The following is a 27297-nucleotide window of genomic DNA, read 5'->3' as shown; positions in this document are numbered from 1 at the left end:
TCAAACTGTAAGTCTGGGAGTCAGCCTAACGTTACAGGTTGTAAAAACCTTGGCTGTGAGTAACATCACGTAAAAGTACAGTCGACCCTTGACAACCTGGGGGTTAGGGGTGCAACCCTCCTGGAAGTCAGAAATCTGAGTGTAACCCTCCGTATCTGTGATTCCTTCAGATGCAACCAACCACTGACTGTGTACTGCTGTGGTATTTACTATTGAAAAAAATAATGTTTAAGTAGACCCATGTAGTTCAAGCCTGTGTTTTTCAAGGGTCAACTCTATTTAGAGTAAGTGAAAAACAAGAAAAGGAGAAAGCAAAGAAGGGAAAAGGGGAGAAGAGGGATGAAAAAAGAGAAAAAGCATAGTACTCTGGGAAAGAGCAATACCTACAGGGTATTGGCTGAAAAAAAGAGAAGCTCCAGGAAAAAGAAGAAAAACAGCACAGAGAAAAAGTGGTCTTCCGTAAGAAGCGGGAGACCTCTTTCCTTCTAAAAAGAGGGAAAATGAGTAGGGCAAGGTGGGTACGCAGACACTGATCTCCTATAGTCTATTTTCTGTAAAACAGGACCAAGGGCTGTGTGATAGGGAAAGGAACAAAAGGCCAGAGAAAAGCGAAGAGGCAAATCAGAGGTCTGGGTTAGCCATAGTGGAAAAGGGACAGGGGCCATGCTAGTAACCGATGAAAGGCTTTATTTACTCTGAGGGCTCTTCTAACGTTGAAGGCGAGATACTTAGAATGACTCCAGTTTGAGGAGAACTGGAACTTTATGGGAACTTCACGTGGAACTCAGCATTCCAGAAAGGAAGAGGGAATGATAATGATTAGGTTGAAGGGCAAGGGGAAGATAAATTTGAAAGGGCTGTGGAGAGCACTTCATATGGTGTCAGATAAGGCCAAGGCTGGACAGAGAGGGAAGAAATTCTGAAAGAGGGTGATGGTAAGGAGAAAAGGGGGCAGCAAGAGGAGGAAACTATGAAGAAGCTAAAGAGAGAGAGAAAAATTAGTTTAAGTGAGAAAGTGAAAAGCTGGAAAGATGAGAATCTCATTAGTTTTTGAAATTTAAGATAACAGAAAGAGAAACTTAGGATGGTGATATCTGTGGTATGGCCATGATAGTTCCTGGAATGTGATGAAGCCAGTCGAAACAGCTCAAGGATATTGGCAAGCCATCATACAGGTCATCCCAAGATGACAGTAGGAACTGGGATAAACAGACAGACTGTCAGCAGGATGCCAAGTTAGGCTTTTGAACTTTCAGACTCACCCCTACAATTAAAGACAAAAAATGTTAAAAATTTCAAAATGTATGAAAAGATGTGCCCTAGAGATATGACTAATGACAGACGAACCTAACTTGGTTTTATCTTCATTATTCATTTAAGAAACCATGCGTATTCCTTTAAACAAAATATGAAAATCACTGTAAAATTTTTATAAAATGCATAACAGACTAAAATTTTTAAATGCAATTAGTAGTATGTGGTGAAACAAATGAAAATTCTTTTGTGAAATCTTTTATTATTTATCTTATTGTGGAAATTCTATTCTGGATTTGAGTCACGATTTTTCTATTTAACAATTTTTAAATATATCCATAGCATATATCCAAAGCAAAGAGTTGACATAATTTTAATCTCTGAAGCACAGCAAACTTCAAGATAGAGAAACTAAAGAATGATCTAAAAACAGTTAAAATGTTCAATTCTATGTTTATGTGTATTGTACCAAAATAAGAAAAATATAAAGTAATAGAATAAATCTTTATAGAGATAAAATGGATTCCTCCTTAATATTAGTTATAGGGTATCAGTAGTTCAAACTGAGTTATAATAACATAAATGCAATTTTTTAAATTAAAGAAGCAGTCTTTCACAAGTTTAAGGATATATAATAAAAAACGGTTCAGTTAAGTTCAGTCACTCAGTTGTGTCTGATTCTTTGTGACCTCATAGACTGCAGCACGCCAGGCCTAGGGAGTGCTCCATCACCAACTCCCAGAGTTTACTCAAACTCATGTCCATAGAGTCAGTGATACCATCCAACCATCTCATCCTCTGGTGTCCCCTTCTCCTCCTGCCTTCAATTTTCCCAGCATCAGGGTCTTTTCAAATGAGTCAGTTCTTCGCATCAGGTGGCCAAATAATTGGAGTTTCAGCTTCAACATTAGTTCTTGCAATGAATATTCAGGATTGATTAAGATGGACTGGTTGGATGTTACTGCAGTCCAAGGGACTCTCAAGAGTCTTATCCAACAGCACAATTCAAAACCATCAATTCTTTGGTGCTCAGCTTTGTTTAAGTCCAACTCTCACATCCATACGTGAGTACTGGAAAAACCACAGCTTTCACTGCTGCTGCTGCTGCTGCTAAGTCGCTTCAGTCATGTCCGACTCTGCAAACCCAGGATGGCAGCCCATCAGGCTCCCCCGTCCCTGAGATTCTCCAGGCAAGAACACTGGAGTGGGTTGCCATTTCCTTCTCCAGTGCATGAAAGTGAAAAGTGAAAGTGAAGTCACTCAGTCATGTCTGACTCTTAGCGACCCCATGGACTGCAGCCTACCAGGCTCCTCCATCCATGGGATTTTCCAGGCAGGAGCACTGGAGTGGGGTGCCATTCACTAGAACTATGTTTTTTGTCAAAGTAATGTGTCTGCTTTTTAATAAGCTGTCTAGGTTGCTCATAACTTTTCTTCCAAGGAGCAAGCATCTTTTAATTACATGGCTGCAGTCACCATCTGTAGTGTTTTTGGAGCCCCCCAAAATAAAGTCTGTAACTGTTTCCATTGCTTCCCCATCTATTTCCCATGAAGTGATGGGACCAGATGCCATGATCTTAGTTTTCTGAGTGCTGAGTTTTAAGCCAACTTTTTAATCTCCTCTTTCACTTTCATCAAAAGAGTCTTTAGTTGTTCTTCACTTTCTGCATAAGAGTGGTGTCATCTGCATATCTGAGGTTATTGATATTTCTCGTGGCAATCTTGATTCCAGCTTGTGCTTCATCCAGCCCAGCGTTTCTCATGATGTACTCTGCATATAAGTTTAATAAGCAGAGGGACAGTATACAGCCTTAACATACTCATTTCCCGATTTGGAACCAGTCTATTGTTCCATGGCCAGTTCTAACTGTTGCTTCCTGACCTGCATACAGATTTCTGAGTCTATGAAAGTGCTGCACTCAATATGCCAGCACATTTAGAAAACTCAGCAGTAGCCACAGGACGGGAAAATGTCAGTTTTCATTCCAGTCTCAAAGGAAGGCAATGCCAAAGAATGCTCAAACTACCACAAACTTGCACTGATCTCACACGCTAGTAAAGCAATACTCAAAATTCTCCAAGCCAGGGTTCACCAGTACATGATCCAGGAACTTCCAGATGATCAAGCTGGATTTAGAAAAGGCAGAGAAACCAGAGATCAAATTGCCAGTTTCTGTTGGATCATTGAAAAAGCAAGAGAGTTCCAAAAACATCTACTTCTGCTTTATTGACTATGCCAAAGCTTTTGACTGTATGGATCACAACAAACTGTGGAAAATTCTTAGAGATGGGAATACCAGACTGACCACCTGACCTGCCTCCTGAGAAAGACAGTGATGGCATTGAAGAATTTCACGATTTTCAGGCTGTTGATCTACACAATTCTTCAATCCCCAATAACACATGTCTCCACTGTACATCATAGCCAGCAGATGAATGCCACTGTGTATTCCTTCACTCAGTTAATTAGCTGTGTCTAGGTCTTGGAAGGAGAAGGCAATGGCACCCCACTCCAGTACTCTTGCCTGGAAAATCCCATGGACAGAGAAGCCTGGTAGGCTGCAGTCCATGGGATCGCCAAGAGTCAGACACGACTGAGTGACTTCCCTTTCACTTTTAACTTTCATGCATTGGAGAAGGACATGGCAACCCACTCCAGTGTTCTTGCCTGGAGAATCCCAGGGACGGCGGAGCCTGGTGGGCTGCCGTCTGTGGGGTCACACAGAGTCGGACAGGACTGAAGTGACTTAGTAGTAGCAGCAGCAGGTTTTGGAAAGAAACACCTTTATTTAACTGGATGGGACACCGAAAATTCAACACCTGTAGCAAGTAACTGATTCCATCAACAAGGTACTTTTTAAGCAAGTTGGATTTTCTTCTGAGCCATTCTGTCTTTTTGGTCAGAGAATGACAATACATGTAGGGTAGAGCTCCTCATCTCCAAGGGATACATTCCAGGAGTTAATCCCCAGGGAAATCACAGTGTTTTGGATGCGCATTATTTTCTTTAAAATTTCTGGTTCTGAAAGAAAATGGATCAACTCTTTTTGTGCAGTATCTTCAGGAAAATCTTCATCTACTAGCTTGTTCTCCACAAAATATGTCCAAATAGCCTGTTTGGAAAGTTGTTGATTTAATGGATTTAAATATTCTTTGTCTTCTTCACACAAAAGTTTCAGTTTTTCTAGAAGTGTAGAAGCCAGAATTAAAAAGGGATTATCTTCACCAGCGGAGTTGCTAAGCTATTGTATGTGGGCCTGAGCCAGGTCTCCAAGCTCCTCCACTTGCCTTACCACACTGGAACCTGCAGCGGCCTTGACCACAACAGGCAGACACACCCCTATTTTGTTCTTCTTGATGTGATGGTAAATGGGATTGTTTCTTCAACTTCTCTTCCCAGGTGGCTTAGTTGGTAAAGAGTCTGCCTGCAATGCTGGAGACCTGGATTCAGTCCCTGGGTCGGGAAGATCCCCTGGAGGAGGAAATGGCAACCCACTCCAGTGTTCTTGCCTGGAGAATTCCATGTACAGAGGAGCCTGGCGGGCTACAGTCCATGGGGTCACAAAGAGTCAGACGTGACTGAGTGACTAACATACTACCTGTTGTTAGTGTATTTTTTCACCTTTTCTTGGCCCATATTATTTTAATTTTTTAAGTATTTCATTGAAGTATAGTTGTTTTACAGTGTTGTTACTCTCAGGTGTACAGCCGAATGCATCAGTTATACATGTATCCACTAATTTTTTTTTTTAGATTCTTTACCCATATAGGCCATTACAGAGTACTGAGTAGACTTCCCTGTGCTACACAGTAGGTCCTTATTAGTTATCTATTTTGTATGTAGTAGTCTGTATGTGTCAATTCCAACCTCCCAGTTTATCCCTTCTACCTCTTGTATGCTGGTAATTATATTGTGTTTTCTATATCTGTAACTCTATTTCTGTTTTAGATAAGCCCATTTTTACCATTTTTTAAGTGATACCATATATTTGTCTTTCCGTCTGATATAGTTCACTCAGTATGACCATCTCTAGGTTCATTCATATGGCTGCAAATAGCATTATTTCTTTCTTTTTGCGACGGAGTAATATTCTATTGTATACATGTACCACACCTTCTTTTTCCATTTTTCTATTGATGGACGTTTAGGTCACTCCATGTCCTGACTAATGTAAATAGTGCTGCAATGAACATTGGAGTGCATGTGTCTTTTTGAATTATAGTTCCCTCTGGATATATGTTGGAGAAGGAAATGGCACCCCACTCCAGTACTGTTGCCTGGAAAATCCCATGGACAGAGGAGCTTGGTAGGCTACAGTCCATGGGGTTGCAAAGAGTCTGACACGACTGAGCAACTTCACTAGTGACTGGATATATGTGCAGGCATAGGATTGCTGGATCATATGGTAGTTCTGTATTTTGTGTTTTAAGGAATCTCCAAACTCTTCTTCATAGCGGCTCTACCAATTTATTTCCCACCAGCAGTATGGGAGGGCTCCCTTTTCTTCACATCTCCTCCAGCATTTATCATTTGTAGATTTTTTTGATGATGGCCTTTCTGATGGATGTGAGGAGATGCTTTGTTGTTTTGATTTGCATTTGTCTAATAGTTAATGATGCTGAGCATCTTTTCATGTACTTTTTGGCCATCTGTAGGGCATCTTTGGAGAAATATCTCTTTGGACCTTTTGCTCATTTTTTTATATTTTTCTATAGTGGGCTGCATAAGCTGTTTGTATATTTTTATATTAATTCCTCATCAGTTGCTTCTTTTGAAAATATTTTCTCCTATTCTGAGGGCTGTTGTTAGGTCCTAGTTGTTTATTTTTGTATTTTCATCACTCCAGGGGATGGATTTAAAAAGATCTTGCTGCAGTTTATGTCAAAGTGTATTCTATGCTTTCCTCTAAAAGCTTTAGTGTCTGGCCTTGCATTTAGGTTCAATCCATTTTGAGTTTAGTTTCATGTATAGTGTTAAGGAGTATTCTAATTTCATTTTTTACATGTAGCTCTCCAGTTCCCAAGCAACACTTATTGAAGAGATGGACTTCTCTCCATTGTATATTTTTACCTCCTTTGTCACACATTAGGTGACCTTAGGTGCATGAGTTTATCTCTGGACTTTCTATCTTGTTCCATCGATCCATAATTCTGTTTTTGTGTGAGCACCATACTCTCTTGATGAATGTAGCTTTGTAATATAGTCTGAAGTCAAGAAGACTGATTCCTCCAGCTCCAATTTTTTTTCCAAGATTGCTTTAGCTTTTCAGGGTCTTTTGTGTTTCCACAAAAATTGTGAAGTTTTTAACTTTACATTTGAAATGTACTTACTTTACATTTACATTTAAAGTAAGTACATTGTAAATGTACTTTAAATTGTAAGTTTTTAAAGTTTTCTACTTCTGTGAAAAATACATTTAGTAATTTCACAGGGATGCATTCATTCTGTAGATAGCTTTGAGTAGTATAGTCATTTTAACAATATTTATTCTTCTAATACAAGAACATGGTATGTCTTTCCATTTGTTTGTGTAACTTTTTATTTCTTTTATCAGTATGTTATAGTTTTCTGGCTATGGGTCTTTTGCGTCCTTAGGTAGGTTTCAGTTCAGTTCAGTTACTCAGTCGTGTCTGACTCTTTGCGACCCCATGAATCACAGCACGCCAGGCCTCCCTGTCCATCACCAACTCCCGGAGTTCCGTCAGACTCACGTCCATCGAGTCCGTGATGCCATCCAGCCATCTCATCGTCTGTTGTCCCTTCTCCTCCTGCCCCCAACCCCTCCCAGCATCACAGTCTTTTCCAATGAGTCAGCTCTTCGCATGAGGTGGCCAAAGTACTGGAGTTTCAGCTTTAGCATCATTCCTTCCAAAGAAATCCCAGGGCTGATCTCCTTCAGAATGGACTGGTTGGATCTCCTTACAGTTCAAGGGACTCTCAAGAGTCTTCTCCAACACCACAGTTCAAAAGTATCAATTCTTTGGCACTCAGCCTTCTTCACAGTCCAACTCTCACATCCGTATATGACTATTGGAAAAACCATAGCCTTGACTAGACGGACCTTAGTTGGCAAAGTAATGTCTCTGCTTTTGAATATGCTATCTAGGTTGGTCATAACTTTCCTTCCAAGGAGTAAGCATCTTTTAATTTCATGGCTGCAGTCACCATCTGCAGTGATTTTGGAGCCCAAAAAAATAAAGTCTGACACTGTTTCCACTGTTTCCCCAGTAATTTGTTCTTTTTGATGCGATGGTAAATGGGATTGTTTCCTTAATTTCTCTTTATGATCTTTCATTCATAGTGTGTAGAAGAGATTTCTCTGTGTTAATGTTGTTATGCAACTCTACCTAATTAATTGATGAACTCTAGTAGTTTTCTGATAGCATCCGTAGGATTGTTTATATAAAGTATCATGTTATCTGCAGACAATGACAGTTTTACTTCTTCTTGTCCAATTTGGAATTATGTTTTTTTTCTTCTATGATTGTTATGACCAGGGAATGGACATTTTGTTGTACCCCTTAAAAGAAATGTTTTCAGTTTTTCCCCATTGAGTATGATGTTACTTGTAGGTTTGTCTTATATGAGTTTTACTATGTTGAGGTAAAGGGCTTCCCTGATAACTCAGTTGGTAAAGAATCCACCTGCAATGTAGGAGACCCCGGTTTGATTCCTGGGTCAGGAAGATCTGCTAGAAAAAGGATAGGCCACCCACTCCAGTATTCTTGAGCTTCCATTGTGGCTCTGGTAAAGAATCTACCTGCAATGTGGATGACCTGGGTTCTATCCCTGGGTTGGGAAGATTGCCTGGAGATGGGAACTGCTACCCACTCCAGTATTTTGTCCTGGAGAATTTGATGGACTGTATAGTCCATGGAGTCACAAACAGTTGGACACGACTGAGTGACTTTCACTTTCACTTTCCGGTTGAGGTGTGTTACCTTTCTGGAGAGTTTTTATCATAAATGGGTACTGGATTTTGTCAAAAGTTTTTTCTGCATCTATGGAGATGATCATATAGCTTTTATTCTTCAATTTGTTGTATCACACTGATTGATTTGCAGATATTGAAAAATATCAGAGACGTTGGGATAAGTTTCACTTGGTCATGGTATTTGATCCCTTAAGTGTATTGTTAAATTTGATTTGCTATTATTTTGTTGAGTATTTTTGTGTCTGTGTTCATAAGTGATATTATTGACCTGATATTTTCTTTTTCTGTGGTATCTTTGTCTGGTTTTGGTATTAAGGTGATAGTGGCCTCATAGAATGAGTTTGGGAGTGTTCCTTCCTCTGCAATTTTTGGAATAGTTTCAGAAGGATAGGTATTAACACTTCTCTAAATATTTGATAGAATTTGCCTGTGAAGCCATCTGGTCCTGGATGTTGGCAGTGTTATACCTGGTTCCTCTGCCTTTTCTAAATCCAGCTTGAACATCTGGAAGTTCTTGGTTCACATACTCCTGAAGCCTAGCTTGAAGGAGTTTGAGAATTACCTCACTAGCATGTGAAACAAGCAAAACTGTGAGGTCATTGAACATTATTTGGCATTGCCCTTCTTTAGGATTAGAATGAAAACTGACCTTTTCCAGTCCTGTGGCCACCACTGAGTTTTCCAGATATGCTAGCATATTGAATGTGACACTTTAACAGCATCATCCTTTAGGACTTGAAATAGCTCACCTGGAATTCCATCACCTCCACTAGCTTTGTTTGTAGTAATGGTTCCTAAGGGACTCTGATGCTGGGAGGGGTTGGGGGCAGGAGGAGAAGGGGACGACAGAGAATGAGACGGCTGGATGACATCACCAACTCAATGGACATGGGTTTGGGTGAACTCCCGGAGTTGGTGATGGACAGGGAGGCCTGGCGTGCTGCAATTCATGGGGTCACAAAGAATCGGACATGACTGAGCAACTGAACTGAACTGAAGTTCCACTTGACTTCACACGCCAGGAATACTGGCTCTAGGTGAGTGATCACACCATTGTGGTTACCTGGGTCATGAAGACCTTTTTTGTATAGTTCGTCTGTGTATTCTTGCCACCTCTTCTTAATATCTTCTACTTCTGTTAGGTCCATACCATTTCTGTCCTTTATTGTGCATATCTTGCATGAAATGTTCCCCTGGTATCTCTAATTTTCCTGAAGAGATCTCTAGTCTTTCGCATTCTATTGGTTTCTTCTATTTCTTTGCATTGTTCACTTAAGGCTTTCTTATCTGTCCTAACTATTCTTTGGAACTCTGCATTCAGATGGGTATATCTTTCCTTCTCTCCTTTGCCTTTCACTTCTCTTTTCTCAACTATTTGTAAGGCCTTCTTAGACAACCACTTTTCCTTGTTGAATTTCTTTTTCTTGGGGAAGGATTTGGTCACTGCCTTACAAACCTCCATCCACAGTTCTTCAGGCTCTCTGTCTACCAGATCTAATCCCTTAAATCTATTTGCCACTTCCACTGTATGGTCATAAGGGATTTGATTAGGTCATACCTGAATGGCCTAGTGGTTTTTCCTACTTCCAGTTTGTGGCTAAAGGATTTGATATATTAAGACTTGTCTTTGGATATAGGATTTTTTTTTTGATAGGCTTAACATTTTTTGCCAATGGTTTTTAAGCACTTAGTTGTGGTTTTGTGTCTTCATAAGAAGAGGTGATCTCATGTCTTTCTACTCCACCATCTTCTCTCCATCCCTCTAATCTTCTATCAGGGAAACACGTTTCACCCTTCCTGGCACAGAAATATCTCAGTCCCCCAAGTCTACCTGTTTAAGTCCTTGGGAAACACCTTAAGGATCAGTAGGCAGGCTGTTTGAGGTCACCAATAGGTGTATTCCCTGCTCTGGTTTGTCATCTGTTGAATCTCACCTTGTTCTAAGGAAATACAGGCTCCCATTTTATTTAGTAAGTCTCTTCCTTTTGAAGTGGGGGACAGTCATTCTGACATATACAAAAATGAATGAGCAAAAATATTAGGTAAAAGGAAATATTAATCACCTTAGCTTTGTCTGTCCATTAACTCTCATCACAATACAGCCATAGCTAGAGACGTGGCCAGCCAGCCAAGTCAGAACAGAGCAGGCAGTTCCAGTGTTCATAAGGAATTCCATTCTCCTACCTTCCTCACATCAAGAGTGACCCGAGGCTCTGCTGGGGTGGTAAGGACAGATTGAGTACGGTTAGGCAGGGCACTTCAGGCCCATCCATCCATGTGTAGGAATCTGAAAAATTTGGGAGGAACTGGAGCCAGTTAGTGTTGTCCTTCTGGCATCTCACAGGAGGGCACTTGGGACATTCTCTCTTCCTAGTGCCCTCCTTTTGAGAGAAGATACACTGATTTTGGCCCAGGAGGCTTCTCCTCTGTTTTTTTTTTTTTTGGTCTTCTTGGCCTCTAGGGTCCCGTCAAGGTGATGGGTGAATCAGAGAAACCAAAAGCTTTGTTTTCTTTACAAATGTCCTGTCCTGTTCTTATTGGCTTCCTCCGTCAAATCTCAGTTATTATAGACCTTGAGGATCTCTTCTGCCAAGGTTGACGTGAGGTTTGGGGCACAAACTCAAGCTTTTTAAATTTTCTCCTGATGTCAGGAGCAGACTGGGTGATAAAATGCATAGCCAGTGTCAGCCTCCCTTCTGCAGAATCAGGGTCTGTCTCAGTGTACTTCCTGAATGCCCTTATCACCTGGCTCTTGAAGACTGCCTGGTTTTCATCTCTTTCCTGTGTAACTTAGCAGACTTTATCATATTTTACAGGGTCCACCATACAAGTTTCACTCTTTCTGATACACAAGTAATATAATGCTCGTACTATCCTTGAGCACGTGGTCTTCATAGCCCTGTTGTGGGTCATGATCTGGGACTGTGCCACCCCTGTTTGATAAATCTGGTGGTGCAGATTTGTTGCCATTAGGCTATCTGCATGTTCTATGGCCTTCCTTGTATCCATTCTTATCACCTGAGGTGCAACCTCAGGCAAGAATAATTGTGATGTCCTGTCAGGTCAGAAAGAACCTTAATCCAAAGCTGATAATCCCATCCCTGAACTTGTTGAGGTTCTCCCAAGAACGTGCCAAACCTATCTTTATAGATTCCTTGTTCTCCCATTGAGAAAGGGACATGCACTCTAGTACTTGCCCCATTTCTGTCAGCTGTTTTGGAATAAAGGCTCTGTGAAGCAAAAGTGAGAACTAATTTTAAACCTGACTGGGGACAGCACTGGGAGCTCTGATTTGGGAATTTCTGACTTGAAAGGGTAAGGAAGGGGTGAGTCTAGAGGCTGAAAGCCATGTTAAAGGGGAGTAAACAGGTTTCTGAGGCGGAGACTTGCTGAGCTGATGGCTAGTTAGCCACTGGAAGCAGAGATCTGTGATAAGTTCTGCCTCCCAGTCTTTTGAAGAAATGGAAAGAGAGGCTACACAAACACACAGTAGGAGTGTCTTAGACTGGGGGTCTTGTTATTATTGTTTCGTAGCTAAAAGTTGTTTCTGACTCTTTTGTGACCCCCTGTACTGTAACCTGCCAGGCTCCTCTGTCCAAGGGATTTCTTAGGCAAGAATACTGGAATGTGTTGCTTATGCATTTCCCATATTTACATATAAATAGGAGGGCTGACAACTAGAGATCCTGGGGGTGGGGATGGAGGGAGCCCTCGAGACTAGAGTAACAAGACCAAAGAGGGAGATGGCAAAGGAGATCATAGAATTCCCTTCCTCAGAGTTGGTGACACAAAACAGAAAGATGTTAGGGGTCATGGAGAGGGTGACCCAGTATGGAGTGTCCAAGATGCAAGGGATAGGCATGTAGCTTTGAAGACCAAAGGAGAGTAAGAGGGAGAGTCAGAGAGATTACCAGTTAAACTGCTCCTCTGTGGGTACCTATGCAGGCACTTCCAATTTCCTGAAAGGCCAGGAACCAACCATTTCACACAGAAAAGTCCAACTGCTTCAGCCTGTTTCTGATACAGCTTCTCTTGGTGACGGAGGAGGAGGGTGGGGATGAGAATTTTGTGATGATTGGACTTTAGCCACTACTTGATATGAGCGTTGAACCTCTGTCACTCTTAAATCTCCTGTCAGGGAGAGGCCGCTGGGCCAAGATCTGTACAGTATGAGGTGAGCCTGTCTCACCTCTGCTCGTCACCTGCCATTGTGAGCTGTTGTCAATCAAGGAAGCCTAGCATCATAAGCTGAGAGGAGTTAGGCTGTAGCTGCCCCACATCCACTTTCTCGGAAGGAGAGGACAGGCAAAGTAGAGGTGATGAGACGGGAAGGGACAAGTGGTGCCTGAATGAGAGCTGTGGGGCCTGACGGAAGGCTCACCAAATGCAGTGAAATTGAGGCAAAAGGTTTAGGTGGCCACTTGTCAGCTGTGAAGCAGCTGCATTTGGCAGTCCTCAAATACCTATGTCCTCCCCACGAAGGGCAACATAAACAGAAGCTCCATGGGCATCCCTTAGTGGCCACTAAACATGTTACTGACCTAGGTCCTTGAACTTTTTAATTCAATAGACATTGGTAAGAGGCCAGCAAGGACTTCAGGCAGGGCATTTTTAGATCCATGCTGCAGCATGGGAAAATAAAAACAAGAAGCTTTGTTCTTGGGAGGCTAGCTAGTTCCTTAAAGAGAGGAATGCCGGGAGTGGATCAGTGGATGGGGCGGGAGGTATAGCTTGGGTGGTCTGTCCAACGTTTTGGTGGTCCTGTGATCAGGGATCATGCACAGAAGCCTGCTTTTGCTCCACACATCACAAAATGATGGTTGGCATGTGGCCTTTTTGTTCAGAATTGCCCCCAGGTGCACTTGTGTGCAGTTATTTTCAGTCCTTTATAGTTCATTTGTATTCTGTTGCGTGAGGAGAGGTTTATCCAGTTTGACCCTCATGGAGAGAGTCCAGGTCCCAGACCATCTCACAGTCTTGATAATTTTGTATAGTTTCCTGTATTTCTTGTACATAAAATACTTTAGCATCATCTTGTACATTTTCTATTCCAGATTTGACTTAGACAATTCTCGAAGAAATAGTGGCCCTTATTTTTTTTTTTTCCTTTTTCTTCGTGTTGAAAGATCACAATCTGGGTTCAAGTGCCTACAGTGTTTTATTTTTAAGAGATGTAATGAGTTCGTAAAAGCTTTACGTCTGTTAATACACACTAGTAAACAATTACAATATGAAAATTGAAGCTAGACTCAGTCTTGATTTTCCATCATGATAAGAAATTGAGACCCTTGAAAATTGACCCTTGATATTCTATAGAAAATTCTGACTTCGTTTTCTAACCCCTTCCAACTTCACTAATTCGACTAAAAAGAGTGAAATATGGGAGGAAAATAAAGATGTATTGAACACATATACAAAGTATGCAACATCACTAAAATATCCTACCTTTTTCAAACTCAGATATTTTTCTAATTCCAGAAAATCTCTGCCAGTAGGAAATAAATGAATTTAACATCCATTGACTCAAGAAAAAAATTATTTTCAGACTAGAAGAGATCATCTTACTGATCTCTTCTGAATTTTGTAGATAAGGAAACTTGCAAAAATGGATTAATTGATTTTTCTCAGTGAAAGTGATAGAGCTCACAGTTAAAGAGAGTGTCATATTACTTGCTCCTTTTGTTTCCACATACCACACAGACTCATATTATTTAACTTATGTTCAAGTGTAGTTGACTTACAATATCATGTTAGCTACACTTATAAAGCAAAGTGATTCTGCTATACACATATATACACACACATACATATAATACACATATATACACACTTTCTCAGAATCTTTTCTAAGTTATTACAATATATTGAGTATAGTTCAATGTACCATGCAGTAAATTCCTTTTGTTTACATGTTATATATATATATATATATAGAGAGAGAGAGAGAGAGAGAGAGAGAGAGTGGTCTGTGTTTCCTAATCCCATACTCCTAATTTATCCCAGCATTCCTTTCCTCTTTAGAAACCATGTCTGTTTTCTATCTCTGAGTCTGTTTTGTTTTGGATATAGACTCATTGTATTGCTTTTTAGATTCCACATATAACTTATATAATATTTGCATAGTAATCTCTGCGTCCATCCATGTTGTTGCAAACGGCAGTACTTCATACTTTTTTAAGGCTGACTAAAACTCCATTGTACACATATGCCACTTCTTTATGCATTCTTCTGTCAATGGACACTTGCATTGCTTCCATGTCTTGGCTATTGTAAGTAGTGCTGCAGTGAACACTGGGGTGTATGTATCTTTTCAAGTTAGAATTTTCATCTTTTCCAGATATAGCCCAGGAGTGGGGCTCCTGTATCATATATTAGCTTTAATTTTAGTTTTTCTTTAAGGAACCGCCATACTGTTCTCCATAGTGGCTATACCAGTTGACATTCCCACCCACAGTTTAGGAGGGTTCCCTTTTCTACACACCATCCCCAGCATTTATTATTTGTAGACTTTTGATGATAGCCATTATACCCAGTTTCAGGTGATACCTCATCATAGTTTTAAATTTGCACATCTCTAATTAATAGCAATGTTGAGCATCTTTTCATGTGTCTCTTGGCCATTTGTACATCTTCTTTGAAAAAGTCTGGCCAGGTCCTTGGCCCTTTTTTTTTTTTTTTGATTGGGTTGTTTGCTTGTTTAATATTGAGTTATATGAGCTGTTTGTATACTTTGGAAATTAACCCCTTGTAGTCATATTGTTTGCAAATATTTTCTCCCAGTTTGCAGATTGTCTTTTTGTTTATGGTTTCCTTTACTGTGCAAAAGCTTATGTTTGATTCGATCCCATTTGTTTACTTTTGCTTTTATGTATTTTGCCTTGGGAAACTGATCAAAGAAAAAATTACTACAGTTTTGTCCAAGAATGTTTTGCCTCTGTTCTCTTCTAGGAGTTTGTGTCTTTTATTTAGCCCTTTAAAATATTTTTAATTTATTTTTGTCTATGGTGTGATAGTAATGTGAAAGTGAAGGTCGCTCAGTCTGACTCTTTGTGACCCCATAGACTATACAGTCCATGGAATTCTCTAGGCCAAAATACTGGAGTGGGTAGCTTATCCCTTCTTCAGGGGATCTTCCTGACCCAGGAATTGAACCTGGGTCTCCTGCATTGCAGGCAGATTCTTTACCAACTGAGCTATCAGAATCCTGGTATATGGTTCAATGTACCATGCAGTAAATTCCTTTTGTTTACATGTTTTATATATATATATATATAGTGGTCTGTGTTTCCTAATCCCGTACTCCTAATTTATCCCAGCATTCCTTTCCTCTTTAGAAACCATGTCTGTTTTCTATCTCTGAGTCTGTTTTGTTTTTGATATAGACTCATTGTATTGCTTTTTAGATTCCACATATAACTTATATAATATTTGCATAGTAATCTCTGCGTCCATCCATGTGGTTGCAAACGGCAGTACTTCATACTTTTTTAAGGCTGACTAAAACTCCATTGTACACATATGCCACTTCTTTATGCATTCATCTGTCAATGGACACTTGCGTTGCTTCCATGTCTTGGCTATTGTAAGTAGTGCTGCAGTGAACACTGGGGTGTATGTATCTTTTCAAGTTAGAATTTTCATCTTTTCCAGATATAGCCCAGGAGTGGGGCTCCTGTATCATATATTAGCTTTAATTTTAGTTTTTCTTTAAGGAACTGCCATACTGTTCTCCATAGTGGCTATACCAGTTGACATTCCCACCCACAGTTTAGGAGGGTTCCCTTTTCTACACACCATCCCCAGCATTTATTATTTGTAGACTTTTGATGATAGCCATTATACCCAGTTTCAGGTGATACCTCATCATAGTTTTAAATTTGCACATCTCTAATTAGTAGCAATGTTGAGCATCTTTTCATGTGTCTCTTGGCCATTTGTACATCTTCTTTGAAAAAGTCTGGCCAGGTCCTTGGCCCTTTTTTTTTTTTTTTTTTGATTGGGTTGTTTGTTTGCTTGTTTAATATTGAGTTATATGAGCTATTTGTATACTTTGGAAATTAACCCCTTGTAGTCATATTGTTTGCAAATATTTTCTTCCAGTTTGCAGATTGTCTTTTTGTTTATGGTTTCCTTTACTGCGCAAAAGCTTATGTTTGATTCAATCCCATTTGTTTACTTTTGCTTTTATGTATTTTGCCTTGGGAAACTGATCAAAGAAAAAATTACAGTTTTGTCCAAGAATGTTTTGCCTCTGTTCTCTTCTAGGAGTTTGTGCCTTTTATTTAGCCCTTTAAAATATTTTTAATTTATTTTTGTCTATGGTGTGATAGTAATGTGAAAGTGAAGGTGGCTCAGTCTGACTCTTTGCGACCCCATAGACTATACAGTCCATGGAATTCTCTAGGCCAAAATACTGGAGTGGGTAGCTTATCCCTTCTTCAGGGGATCTTCCTGACCCAGGAATTGAACCTGGGTCTCCTGCATTGCAGGCAGATTCTTTACCAACTGAGCTATCAGAATCCTGGTATATGGTGTGAGGGGTATTCTAATTTCATAGATTTTCATGAGCCAGTCTAGCTTTCCCTACACCACTTGCTGAAAGACTGTCTTTTCTCCATTGTTTATTCTTGTGTTCTTTGCAAAGATTAACTGATCATAAATGTGGGGTTTATTTCTGGTCTCTATTCTGTTCTATTTGTATGTCTATTTTGTGCCAATAAAACACTATTTTGATTAATGTAGCTTTGTCCTATTGTATGAAGTGGGAGGGGGTGGTTATGTCTCCAGCTTTTTCTGAAGGAAACTGGAGGGTTATGTCTACGGTTCTTTTTTCTTAGGATTACTTTGATAATTCTGGTCTTTTGTGTTTTTTTTTTTTAAATTTTATGATTATTTGTTCAAATTCTGTGGAAAATGTTTTAGGTAATTTGATAGGGATCACATTAAATCTGTAGACGACGTTGGGTAAGGTGAGGTGAAGTCGCTCAGTCGTGTCCGACTCTTTGCCACCCCGTGGACTGTAACCTACTAGGCTTTTCCGTCCATGGGATTCTCCAGGCAAGAATACTGGAGTGGATTGCCATTTCCTTCTCCAGGGGATCTTCCCGACCCAGGCATCGAACCCAGGTCTTGCGCATTGGAGGCAGACGCTTTAACCTCTGAGCCACCAGGGGTATGGCCATCTTAACAGTATTATTTCTTCTAATCCAAGAGCATGGAATATCGTTCCATTTCCTTGAATCTTCTTCAATTTTCTTTACCAGTGTTTTATAGTTCTCATTTTATAGGCCTTTTACATCCTTGGTTAGGCTATTCATATGTATTTTTTTGATGCGGTTTTAAATGGGATTATTTTTTACTTTCTGATATTTCATTGTTAGTGTAATGAAATGCAACAAATTTCTGTATATTAATCTTGCATTAATCTACCTTGCTGAATTCGTTTCTCACTTCTAATAGTTTTAGTGTAGGGAATTTAGGATTTTCTATATAGAGTATCATGTCATCTACATATAATTACAATTTTATCTCTTTCGTTCTAATTTGATTACCTTTTATTTCTTATCTGATCGCTTGGCTAGGACTTCAATACTATGTTGAACAGACATGGTGAGAGTCAGCTTCCTTGTCTTGTTCCAGAATTTAGTGGAAAGGCTTTCAACTTTTCACCACTGAGCATTATATTGACTGTGGGTTTATCATAAATGGCTTTTATTATGTTGAGATGTGTTCACTCTATACCCAATTTGATGAGGGTTTTTTAATCATAGTCTTGCATTTTCCTTATCTATTGAGATCATTATATGGGGTTTTTTTTCTCTGCTTGATGTGGTGTATCACATTAATTTACATGTGAGGAACCATCCCTTCAACCTGGAATGAATTCAACTTGACTATAGTGTATTATGATCCTTTTTGTGTGTTGTTGGTTTCAGTTTGCTAATATTTTATTGGAGACTTGCATCTATATTCATCAAAGTTTGGTTTTGAGATCAGGGTGATGGTAGCATCATAGCATGGCTCAGGGAGTGTTCCCTACTCTCCAGTCTTTTGGAAGAGTTTGAGAAGGATCAGTGTCAGGTCTTCTCTGTATGTTTGGTAGAATTCCCCAGTGAAGCCATCTGGTCTTGAATTTTTGTATACAAGGAGCTGGGGTGGGGGGTGGTTGGTTTGGTTGATTTTTTACAGATCAGGTTTTACTTCTAGTGATTGATCTGTTCAAATTTTCTGTTTATTGACTCAATTTGAAAGACTGTATGTTTCTAGAAACATGTCCATTTCTTCTAGGTTCTTCAATTCACTGGCCTATAATTCTTTACAGTATTTTCTTGTGATTTTTTTTTTTTAATTTCTTCAGTATTTACTATGTCTCATCATTCATTTCCTGTGTATTTGGATCCCCTCTCTTTTCTTCTTTTCTCTTTTAGCCTAGCTAAGTGTTGTCAGTTTGTTTGTCCTTTCAAAAATTAGCTCTTGGTTTTATTGATCTTTTCTTTTTTTATTATTTTTTTTATTTTTATTTTTTTGCTAGTTCGTTTTTTTTTTTTTGTATGCCATGTTGTCCTTTATTATTATTTTTTTTAAATTTTAAAATCTTTAATTCTTACATGCATTCCCAAACATGAACCCCCCTCCCACCTCCCTCCCTACAACATCTCTCTGGGTCATCCCCATGCACCAGCCCCAAGCATGCTGTATCCTGCGTCAGACATAGACTGGCGATTCAATTCTTACATGATAGTATACATGTTAGAATGCCGTTCTCCCAAATCATCCCACCCTCTCCCTCTCCCTCTGAGTCCAAAAGGCCGTTATACACATCTGTGTCTTTTTTCCTGTCTTGCATACAGGGTCGTCATTGCCATCTTTCTAAATTCCATGATCTTTTCTATTGTTCTTTTAATCTCTGTTTTATTCTTTTCCTCTCTGATCTTTATTATTTTCTTCCTTCAGCTGAATCTGGTTTTTGTTCATTTTCTAATTCTTATAGGTGGTAGGATATGGTTGTTTCCTGTTTTTTTTTTTTTAATTTATTGGGAAAGGCCTGTATCACTATGAATATTCCTTTTAGAACTATTTTTTAATGCATAGATTTTTGTAAAGTTTTGTTTTCATTGTTTTTTTCCTCTGGATATTTTATAATTTCTTTGATTTCATCAATGACCATTGGTTTTTTAGTATCATGTTTTTTAGTCTCCATACAATCAGATTTTTTTTTCTTGTTTCTCTTTCTGTGGTTGGTTTTTAATTTCATATGATTGTGATCAGAAAAGATGATTGAAATCATTTCTGTTCTCTTAAATTTGTTGAGGCTTGTGCTCATTTCCATATCTTCTTCCATCATCTCACTTTCAATTTATGTCTGTCTTTCACCAGAGATGGAGTCTACTGTAGGCAACATATTATAGGTACTTGCTTTGCTATTCAGTCTTCCACTCTCTGTCTTTTGATTGAAGCATTGTGTCCATTATATGCTTAACTTCCTTTTTTTGATGTTTGTGATTCTATTTATGCTTTTGATTTGTGGTGGTGGTTGTTCAGTCACCCAGTCATGTCAACTCTTTCCAATACCATGGACTGCAGCACTCCAGGCTTCCCTGTCCCTCACCATCTCCTGGAGTTTGCCCAAGTTTGTGTCCATTGTATTGGTGATGTCATCCAGCCATTTCAATCTCTGATGCCTTCTTCTCCTCCTGCCCTCAATCCTTCCCAGCATTAGGGACTTTTCTAATGAGTTGGCTTTTCACATCAGGTGACCAAAATACTGGAGCTTCAATTTCAGCTTCAGTCCTTCCAATGAGTATTCAGGGTTGGTTTCCTTAAAGATTGACTATTTTGATCTCCTTGCTGTCCAAGGGGCATTCACGAGTCTTCTCCAGCACCACAATTTAAAGGCATCGATTCTTGCGCTCTGTCTGCTTAATAGTCCAGCTCCCAAAACCATATGTGACCACTGGGAAGACCACAGCCTTGACTATACAGACCTTTGTTGGCAGAGTGATGTCTTTGCTTTTCAACACCATGTCTTGGTTTGCATAGCTTTCCTGCTAAAAAGCAATCATCTGATTTCATGACTGCAGTCACCATCCACAGTGATTTTAGGGCCCCAAAAGAGAAAATCTGTTACTGCATCCACCTTTTCCCCTTCTAATTTGCCATGAAGTAATGAGGCCTGATGCCATGATATTAGTTTTTTTAATATTTAGTTTTAAGCCGGCTTTTTCACTCTCCTCCTTCACTCTCATCAAGAGGTTCTTTAGTTCCTCTTCGCTTTCTGCCTTTAGAGTGGTATCATTCACATATCTGAGGTTGTTGCTGTTTCTCCCATCTATCTTGATTCCAGCTTGTAACTCATTCAGCCTGGCATTTCTCATGATGTGCTCAGCATATAGGGTAAACAAACAGGGTGACAGCAGACAGCCCTGTCGTACTCCTTTCTCAGTCTTGAGCCAGTCAGTTGTTCCATACAAAGTTCTAACTCTTGGATTTGTGGTTACCCTTAGCTTTATCTACCAGCTTTAGATTGATAGTCATATAAGTCCAAATACATTCTATAAAATCTACAGTTTTTCCTTTTCTCTCCCAATTTTTTTTATTTTGATCTCATTTTACATCTTTTTGCCTTTAATTGTACTTGTCTCTTTTACACAATTCTGACTGTTTTATTAATCTGTGTACTGATTTAAGTGATCTTCAGTCCTCTTATATATTTTCCTTTCATATTATGTTTTCCTTTTTCATATAGATTCTTGTTTCTCTATTTAGGGAAGATCTTTAGGTATTGTTTTTTAGATTGGATTAAGTATTATATTCTTTTAGTTTTTTCTTATCTGAGAAATTCTTAGTTTCTGCTTCTATTCTAAATGATAATCTTACTCAGTAGAGTATCCTAGATTTCAGGTTTTCCACTTTCATGACTTTGAATATATCTTTCTTTTCTGTGAAGTTTCTACAGAGAAAACTGATAGCCTTATGGAGGTTTCCTTGTAAGTGACTCTTTATTTCTCTTTCTGCCTTAAGAATCCTCTAATTATCTTTAACTTTGCCATTTTAATTATGATATGTCTTGGTGTGGGTCTTTTTCATCTTTGGGACCCTCTGTGCTTCCTGTTCCTGGATATATGTTTCCTTCTTTAGGTTTGGGAAGTTTTCAGTCATAAGTTCTTCAAATGCATTTATGATCCCCTTTTCTTTTCCTTCTGGAATACCTATTTGAGTACATTACCATGCATTATATTATTGACTATCTCATAGAATCTCATATGTTGCTTTCGTTTTTTATCTATCTAATTGGATGATTTCCATTATTCTGTTTTCCAAATGATTATTCATTCTTCTGCATTATTTAGTGAACTATTCATTGCCTTTAGCTTGTTTTTTTATTTTGGCAATTGAGCTGTCTAATTTTAATTGGCTCCTCCTTATAGTTTCTAGTTCCTTGTTACAGTGATCTGCATTTCTTTTTTATAATCATTCTTAATTACTTTAACATCTTTATTACCTGCTCTCTGAAATCAGGGTCTGATAGATGGGTGTGGTCTGTTTCATTGTTCTTTCAGGGGATTTCTCTTTTCTTTTAGTTGGTGGTAGTTCCTCTGCTTTTTCATTTTATTTAAATTACTCTTACTCTGAATTTAGGAGAAACAGTTATCTACTGTGGCCTTTAAGGGCTGTTTTTATGTGGGAGCTTCCCGACGTAGACTGTGTGGTGAGTCCAATATTTTTGGTGCCGGTGCCCTTTTGTTGTAGATGCCTGCCATGTCTTTCATCAGAATGTCCTGGCCATTATCTGCTTGACAGCGGATGTGTTCGGTGTTGTGGTGATGAGAGCCTACATTGGATATTGGTGGTGTCTTCACTTTGCTCTCTGGCTGTTCACAGCCCTGTTGATGCAGGGTCTGCTCCCTGGTTGTTGGAGTAGAAGCCCCTAGATCCAGTTCTAAGCTGTAGTGTGAGGTAGGTAGAACTGAATCAGTACTTCTGTAAAAATAGCCAATGCCTTTTCCTTCTCAGGAGCTGTCACCAGTTGGCTACCTGCCACCCATTGTGTGCACCCACAAATTCCATTGCTGCTGCTCCAGACCTTTCCCTGTTGTAGAATCTCTGGCAGTTGGCTGGGCCATCAGTCCCACTCCTGGCAAGTCTAGGCTCTCCATTTCTGCAGCCACTGGAGCTGTACCTCATTGTGAGGCTGTTGACAAAAGGGCTCCTATGGCAGATGCATCCCCCACCCTCTGCAGGATAATAATGGGACTCCTCTGGTGAGCCCTCTCTCCATCCCATGCAAGCCGATAGCTGCCTGTACAATCTAGGCCCTTCAGGCTGTCTGCATGTAGCCACACCAAGTCCTCTCCCCAGTTCTGTGCACTGAAGCCTGAGTTTAAACACTCAGGTACCACACACTCAACAGCAGGAATGCAGGTGAAGGAGTTTCCCAGAGCAAGGGAACCTTCCCTCTTTCACAGCTCACTCCCAAGGGTACAGGTCCCATTTGATTCCATTTTTCCCTTTTGTTCTACCCAGTTACATGGGGATCTTTCCTGTGGCTTTGGTTATATAAGAAATCTTTTGTTGCTTTCAGTTGGCTTTCTGTGAAAATTGTTCCACATGTAGATGTATTTTTGATATGTTTCTCGGGGGCAGTGAGCTCCATGTTGGTCTGTTCTGCCACTTTGATCTTCTCCACTATTTTTTTTCCCCTTGCTTTAAAATTTTGACTCTCATGATATCCTTTATGCTATATGGATGTAAAACAGAACAAGAAAACATATTTTTTCAGAGAGTATAATTAATAGAGGGAAAATGTAATTGGCAATTATTGGTGGATTAAGTATTTGAAATAGGTGTGTTTGAGTCAACTAATTTCTAAATGTTTAACCTTTAAATTGTTCAAATAAAACTTTAAATGATCCCTCAGACTTTAAAAACAACTCTGAAAGACATTTTTGTAACTATTAACCTTTGGAGATTATCTGGACAGAATTTTCTTCTCTAGTCATATTAAAACCACTATAAAATTTTTCAGTATTATGATAACTCTTAAATGGAGAAACTCAACACTTTATATTTTTTGTTTCTGAAACTTTAATTATAGTTAGCCTCCTATCCAGATAGAAGGAATACTTTTTGTCCATTAGCTTTAACTTTTTCAATGGCAGAAAACTGCTTCAAGGCATGTCAATTCATATTGATGTGCCTACTCATTTTCTCAAGTCACCAGAAGATACCACTTGATCTCCTGTCAGCACTTTAGCCTCCTTTCCATTCAACGTATAATTAGCTGGGAGATGGGTCAGAACAATATAGATGCATGAAATTCTACAACGCATGCATTTGAACTGATTTTTGAGAGAATATTTTTGCTGCCTAGTAAATCAAACCTATAAAGCAATCTCTGTTCCATAATTAACATAATATGCTGATACCACTGTGTATCAGAAAATAAAAGGGCAAATACTTTCTGTCAGTAATTAGACCTTTTACCAAGTTTACTTAAGTCCTTAACAACAGTATCCATATAAGAGCAAGGTGCTGAGCCTCTAGGGAAGAGTACCATTATAGATAATGCCAAGTGCTGAAAAGAACACATTAAAATAGAGGTAATTTATTACATTTTGAAATTCCGCCCTTTTTCTACATTTGTAGTTTTTTCCATTTTAAAAAAGAGTCTTTTTACATATTTATAATGCATATCTTTTCTCTAACTTCTAACATGTGAGGGATATAATTACAGGTTGTCATAAAAAATGCTATCAGTGTTTGAAATGGATTAATTAAATGCCACTGCTATAATTGTGTTTTAAAAATATTTTTATGTACAGCAGTTGAAATTGTGAATGTTTGATTTATTCTGTACTACTTTTTATCATTTTTGAAATATATTGTTATATGGTATCAGAACATGTAGTCTTTTTTATATTAAAGCATATTTTGTATTTTCCTGTTTTTATTGCAGATGTGAGTTAATGGAATGCACTAATAGGATAAAGTAAATCAAACTGATCAAAATCACGAAATATAGTTTTTCTATATCCTGATTAATTTATATAGTTTTTGAACAGATTTTCACTGGAAACATGTTTTCTTTTTATCAAAATAGCTACACAAAAATTGATATAATATGGACAATTTAAATGTCTGCATCATTTTGAAGTTGAATCTACTAGGCACTGAAATAATTAACTCAAAAAGCAAAACAGCTTTAAATAAATAAATAAATAATAGACGGGAAAACATTCCTGAAAACATATACTATTTGTGAAAGATAATTCACAAAAACAATCGGTCAACTTGCCCAATATGAGGCAAAGCTTGAAGTGGATCTATACTGATGCATAAAAGTTTAAAAAAACAGTGATTTTGGTGGTCGATTTCCAGAGTCTGTTATTTATAGTCAGTAAAACTCATCTAGGGAAAATATCTTCTTTCAACTATTGTTACTACATCAGCAATCTTGGACAAAACACTTTCAGCAAAGGTATTTGTATGCTTTTCCTTTGGAGAAATAATATTGTTCTATTTGTTTTACTCAGAGTCCATCTATTAATCTAAAGATCAGTTTTACTATATTAAACATTTTACTGGGGTGTTCATGGTATCTGTGACAGTCCTTTTATTCTCCTTTACTCTTCTGAAAGATATGTACTCTTTCTGATCTTTTAGTAAATTTTATAGAAATTTTAATATGCCTTCTAAATTTTCTCAAACTCTAAAATCAAATGTAATGTTTATCCTTCTGCTGAGCAGTTTAGCTTCTATGATCCCCTTCCTGATTTAAATGCTGTTTTCTTGTGTGTATTTGAGTTCTCTCATAATCCACAAAAAAATTATCACTCAGTTCAGTTCACTTCAGTTGCTCAGTTGTGTCCGACTCTTTGCAATGCCATGAACCGCAGCCAGGCCTCCCTGTCCATCACCAACTCCCGGAGTCCACCCAAACCCATATCCATCGAGTCGGTGATGCCATCCAACCATCTCATCCTCTGTTGTCTCCTTCTCCTCCCACCTTCAATCTTTCCCAGCATCAGGGTCTTTTCAAATGAGTCAGTTCTTTGCATGAATGTCCAAAGTATTGGAGTTTCAGCTTCAACATCAGTCCTTCTAATGAATATTCAGGACTAAATACTGAAAAGTTTGAAAAGTTAACTACTGACTACTGCCTTTCTTTGGAAGTAAACTGTCTTTCAGGCTGCTTCTGAGATTCCTCTTTGCCTTTCATGTTTTGTAGTTTAATTTTCATATTAGAAAATTCATATATATATATGTACACACACACTCACATGCATATGAGAATTTCATTAAATTCTTCCATCTTGAAAGTTTGTAGACTTTCTGAGAGGCAATGACTTTGTCCGTAAGCAGTTCTACATGGGTCTTCTACATTCCTGTACATCTCGTGAAGAGATATTGGGAGCTTTGTTCCAGCTTATCTTTTTAAGGGTGTGTGCATAGAAAACGGCCTTGGAATATACAATTTTCCTTCAGATCAAAGGAGAAATTTGTTTCCTGATCAGGATAATAAAACAATATGTCCCTCTAGGTAAATTGGGCAGCATTGCTAAAATCACTTTTCTTTCTTTTTTTTTCTTTTTTTTTTTTTGCTATATCGCACTGCATGTGGGATCCTGGTTCTCCAACTAGGGATCAAACCTGTGCCCCCTGCATTGGAAGCAGACTCTTAGCCACTGGACCACCACTTTAAAATTTTGTGTTCCCTAAACTCAGAATTCCCCAGTTGTCACACAATCTACTATGAATATTATCCTCCTAGACCCTCCTCTTCATCTCCTTTATCAGATTTGGAGATCAGGAATTACTTAAACAAACATGAAGTACAATATCCCTACTTGTCCATGAGTAAAAAAGTCCTTTCTCTGACCAAGGCATCTTTTGTCTTCTGCCAACTTCTGTAAAACTGGCCACTTAACTCACAAGTAGTCTAAAATCTCAAACCCTTCAAAGCTCTAGAGTGATGTTTATTAGTTTTGCGTTATTCTTGAAGCCATTATTTTTTTATATATTCCCCTTGTCACATTCTTTTTCTCCTCTCTTTCTGGTACCCTACTGCAGTTTTGTTAGTACCTTTTACTCTATTCCTCTTTCATGATATTTCTCTCAGGTATTTCATCCTCTTCTTTGCCACATTCCAATTAATGTCTTCAGATATACCTTCAGGTTCACTAAAAGTATAATCTACTGAATTGATCTGCTAGGGCTGCCATAATAGAATACCACAAGCTGTGTGGCATAAACAATGGAAATTTACTATTCTCACAGTTCTGAAAACTGGAAATTCAAGATCAAACATCAGGTTTGGTTTTTGGTAAGACCTCTCTCCTTGGCTTACAGATTGTCACTTTCTCACTATGCCTTCACATGACCTTTTCTCTGTACACATGCATCCCTGACGTCTCTTCCTCTTCCCACAAGGACAACAGTCCTATTGGATTAGGACTCTCCCTGGTAACCCCACTTAACCTTAATTACTGTCTTCTTAAAGACACTATCTCCAAATACAATTATATTAGAACTTCAGCATATGAATTTGGGGGTAGAAGTGACATAGTTTAGTTAGCATCTACTAATGGCCATTTTTCATTTGGGGAGGATATAAGGCAAAGTATTTTATTTTCCAGAAGAATACAAAAGAAACTCTTACATATAGCAGACAATATTGGGGAGAATAAGATTAGGAGAGGAGGAGGTAAACCTTTACTTTTCACTTTATTTTATGCATTTCATGGTATATATTTCTATATGGCTTTAATTTTTACCATATGGCAGACTGACTCTAAGGTAAGGTAAATCCCTGTAATGCCTGTATCCTGGTATTTATGCCCCGTGCTTATGTCATCCCTTCCCCTTGAGTGCTAATGAAGCCTGCAAGTTGCTTCTAACCAATCGAATAGGGCAAAGGTGATGAAATGTCCTGAACTCACTTAGGATCTCTCTCTCTCAACTGGCTTGATAAAGTGACTATGCTGGGAGGCCATGTGCCTTGGAGTTGAGGTCAGCTTATAGACAACAGCCAGGGCCTTTAGTATTATACCTTCAAGGAAGTCATTTCTGCAGCAACCTGAGTTAACTTGAAAGCAAATTTTTTCCACAT

At 38.8% G+C, this 27297-nt stretch overlaps 1 pseudogene; it reads right to left on the bottom strand.

Annotated features, from left to right (window-relative positions):
- LOC101107311 (RAB7A-interacting MON1-CCZ1 complex subunit 1-like) lies at positions 1-27297 on the bottom strand (annotated as a pseudogene).

This window comes from Ovis aries, chromosome 18 (assembly GCF_016772045.2).
Source record: "Ovis aries strain OAR_USU_Benz2616 breed Rambouillet chromosome 18, ARS-UI_Ramb_v3.0, whole genome shotgun sequence".
NCBI lineage: Eukaryota > Metazoa > Chordata > Mammalia > Artiodactyla > Bovidae > Ovis > Ovis aries.
This window is presented reverse-complemented; position numbering and strand designations above follow the sequence as displayed.